This window comes from Zootoca vivipara, chromosome 17 (assembly GCF_963506605.1).
Source record: "Zootoca vivipara chromosome 17, rZooViv1.1, whole genome shotgun sequence".
NCBI lineage: Eukaryota > Metazoa > Chordata > Lepidosauria > Squamata > Lacertidae > Zootoca > Zootoca vivipara.
Genome location: NC_083292.1, coordinates 22664250 through 22668644, shown reverse-complemented (window position 1 = coordinate 22668644; position 4395 = coordinate 22664250).

Here is a 4395-nt window from a genome sequence, read left to right as displayed (position 1 = left end):
CTCATACCAAAATAAAAACTTAGTTGGTCTTTAAGGTGCTACTGAAGGAATTTTTTTATTTTACCTGTGAGGTGAGTTAGGCTGAGAGGCAGCAACTGACCCAAGGACAGCCAGCGAGCTTCGTGGCCAAGCAGTGATTCGAACTCTGATCTCTCAGGTTCTAGCCCAACACTCTTAACTTAGTACACCACCACTGGCAGCCTTCAACTGTGATTTCAGCCTTTAACAGAAGTTGGATTGTCTCAAGTGCAGCTTGGCTCGCAGGTGGGACCAGAGAATACCACTGAGCCTCCAAGCTCAATGGCACTCTATCTTGGAATAGATGGGGGCAGTGGAGCGCTTGAGTTAAGGGTGCCAATGGCTGGCTCCATTCCTTTTCGTGACGTTTTGGACCAGCGGTTCCCAAATATTCCACTTCTCCCGACCCTCCCAATGGACCATTTGGGAACGTCTGTGTTAGACCCCTTAGCTACTCTCATGTGCTATAGCGATGGGAGGGAGCCTAGTTGTGGGTTAAACCACAGAGCCTAGGGCTTGCCAGTCAGAAGGTTGGCGGTTCGAATCCCCGCGACGGGGTGAGCTCCTGTTGTTCAGTCCCAGCTCCTGCCAACCTAGCAGTTTGAAAGCACGTCAAAGTGCAAGTAGATAAATAGGTACCTCTCTGGCGGGAAGGGAAATGGCGCTGCTTTGGTTCGCCAGAAGCGGCTTAGTCATGCTGGCTGCATGACCTGGAAGCTGTAAAGCGAGAGTGCTGCAACCCCAGAGTTGAGATGAAAGCGAGATGAGAGCCGCAACCCTGTGACTGGACCTAATGGTCAGGGGTCCCTTTACCTTTACCTCTTTGAGTCAGGGAACAATGGCTGTTTGGATTAGGCATAGCCAAGGCCATGTCCTTCCACGGCTGTGGACTACAACTCCCATCATCCCTGACCATTCGCCGAACTGGCAGGGGCTGATGGGAGTTGTAGTCCATGATAGCGAGAAGGCACCAAGTAACGAAAAGGGGGATAAAACTACACGGCAGCATTCTCATTTATTGAACTGCCTTGCAAGGGTCCCACCACATCCATATTGGAGGGAGGCTGTTTTCGGGAACAATTGGGGGCCCTTTTGTAGGTGCTGAAGGTGCTTGGGTGCGGGGTCCGAGCCAGAAGAGATTGTGCTGTCTCTTGGCGGCTGTACAGCGAGAGATCGAAGCCGTCCAAACTCTTCTGGGGGAAGTTCCAAGGCTGGGACACAGATGCAAATGAAACCGTATGGTGGGATAATTAACTAGACAGCTCGTGCAGCCCAGAGCTCACCCCACCCCACCAGCTGTGTTAATTTATATCATTTCTTCCGCCTCGGACTTATTATTGCATCTTTGCAATCCGTCTCTGTCTCGCTTTGTTTCGTTGATGGGCAGCTCGTGTTCGCTTTGAAGGTCACAGCTAAAACAGCGCATTGGATAACCCATACAGGGAGAGAGGAGACCGCTTTGGACCAGGCCACATTGGCTCCACCTTTCTCAGGCCCACCTTGCTCAGACTAGCAGTGGCTCTCTAGATCGGTTTGAGTTGCAAATGACCCCCAGCCTTTGCAGAGCTGGTTCCACTGGATCAAGCTCATTAGTTTTGTTGAATTAATTAATCTAAATAGTTTTAATTGGATTTTGGATAAACATGCAATTATTTGCTGCTGTATCATTTTTTTTTGTTATGTTATGCTGTATTTTTTATTTTTTTTATTATTTTCCCTTGTGGGTCTAGCAAAGCACTATTCTGAATAATGCTTTTCATTGGTTAGCAGGCACCGGGGGTGAGTTTATGGAACCAAGGGGGCACGGCATTGAAACTGCTGCCGAAAGAAAGATTCCCCATCTCCTACATTTTAGCAAGGTGCTTTGACGTCCCAGCTTTGGGACGTCAAAGCACCAAATCATCATCAGCAAATTGCCTGATGTCTTTGTGATGCTGGGTGATCGGTCCACCCAGCTGTCAGATTTGGCCCACAAGGCCAATCTTGATAAGAAACCAAGAAGATTCCCCACACCTGGCACATCCTACTTTCCCCCAGCAGTTGCCTTATGAAGTATTTAAAAAACAAAACAAAAAACAGTAAACAAGGATCTCATCACGAAACATGAATGTACATATATCGACTGCTGCACACGTTTACTCTAAAGTAAGACAAGGCAGTGGATCAGGCCAACGGCCCAATCTAGTCCAGCATCCTGTTCTTACAGTGGCTGAACAGATGCCGGTGGGAAACTAACAGTGCAAGCGACTAACAGTACAGTCCTATGACATGCTTACCTGGGAGTCAGTTCTAGTGAATTAAATGAGACTAGCTTTTGAGTAGACATGGTGCCGAAAAGACAACAGTGAAGGCACCTGCCTGATATCAATAGGCAGGGAGTTCCAGAGTGTAGATGCTGTCGCACCAAAAGATTGAATTCTTACGAATCTGGAATGGGTATTAAGCCTCACCTGTAACAGAGCCAGTTCTGTCCATTGAAGTGGTCGAGAGGGCATAGATCTGGTTAGGCCAGAGTTTCCAAAACTTGGGTCTCTAACTGTTTTTGGACTACAGTTCCCATCATCCCTGACCACTGGTCCCACTACCTAGGGATGATGGGAGATGTAGTCCAAAAACAGCTGGAGAGCGAACCTGCTTAGGCAATCTCGCAGGTATGCCTAGGCACCTCTATGAATTTCAGTGGGTCTACTCTGAGCACGATGCCACACTGGGCGCATCCCTCTGTGTTGCCGGGCCTCATTCAACCCTGATTTTGAAAGGAAGTTGGGCGTAGTTGAGGAACCAGCCCTCCGCGGATTGCAGCTGTTAAATATGCAATCTGACATCACCTTGAAAGGCCCAGCCAGCCTGTCTTATGCCAGCCTGGCGCCGGCTGCATTTTGTTCTACCAGCCTAGACGTGGCACAGCGTGTTAAATTAAAGCCCTGCTTCTCCCTGCCAGCCCCACTGCCAGCTTGGTCCGCCGCCATCAGTGCTGCCAAACCTTTTCCCCGCTGTCAGCTGCTGGGGCCGGCGTGGGGCCGCGCAGTCAACGTTTTCAGCAGAGTTAATTATCTGCATTCGGAATTGGACTGATAAGATTTCCGGAGGCATCTCGTGCTGGGCAGTGCAGAAGTCCAAAAAAACCACCCAAACCCAAACCCAGGCAAAGGCTGGAGGCAACGCCTTCGCGATGGGGCTTGGCCAGCTGACTCAGCAGTGAGCAATGTTTTAACATGATAAACAGGAAGCTCACGGGATTTCTCTCTTGCGCTCCTGCTTTTGGGTCAGCAGCTGACGCCGTGAAGATAGGTTTGCTCCTTCTCAGTTGCACGTATTGGGTTGACTGGGAGGGGGCCGTTGTTGTTGTTGTTGTTGTTGTTGTTGTTGTTGTTGTTGTTGTTGTTGTTGTTATTACCCCGGCCACCTGGCTGGGTTTCCCCAGCCACCAGCACATATCAAAACACAATAAAATGTCAAACATTTAAAACTTCCCAATACAGGGCTGCCTTCAGGTGTCTTCTAAAAGTTGTATAGTTCTTCATTTCCTCGACATCTGATGGGAGGGCGCCACCACTGAGAAGGCCCTCTGCCTGGTTCCCTGCAACTTCACTTCTTGCAGCGAGGGAATTTCAGTTTCTCTCAGTTTCTCATTTCCCCCCCCCCCCCAGTCTTAAGTTCAGTTCTCCACATTTCCCCATCCATTTGCAATTCCCTCCTCCCAAAACGTCCTCGTGAAAGCCTGCCAGCAGTTTAGTAGAAATTGCTCCTAACATCCATACTTTTGTGTGCAACTTTGCCTAATAAACACATTTTTTTTTTTTGCGGAACGGTTTCTCCCAATGTAATGCATTTTTCACTGCGAACTGAATCGGATTCCTCCTCCATCCCTAGAGGAGATACATGGCTTTCGAGAAACCATCAGGCTGCATGATGCTTTTTTTGTACAGGGCATTTAAATCCTGTGCTTTGACCCCCTTGGCGAAACCCCTGCTCAGTGCGCAATCCCTAACTGCATGTTTCTTCCTGTTAAATTCTGAGAGACGGCTTTGGCTTGATGCAGGTGTTGCAAATGGGACCAGAGCTTGGCTGCCAGCATGTCTCATTAGTGAGTCAAATCCTGGCAATGGATGCTTCGGTTAATGGCGATGCAGAGCCTAAGATCGCCAGATCCGTTTATTAGCATGGAGGTGTGTGTGTGTGTGTGTGGTCATGTTGACGGATGAGGTTGAGGAGAGATTGATACTGTACACTGGGGCCTGCAGGACCATCACTGGATGATGTGCAGCTGATCAATAGAATATTATATTGCAGATCGCTTCAGAATCCCTTGTGGGAAGCAATCTGCAAATGGCATGATTATGATAAGTAATGATAATAGGAATATAGGCACATAGG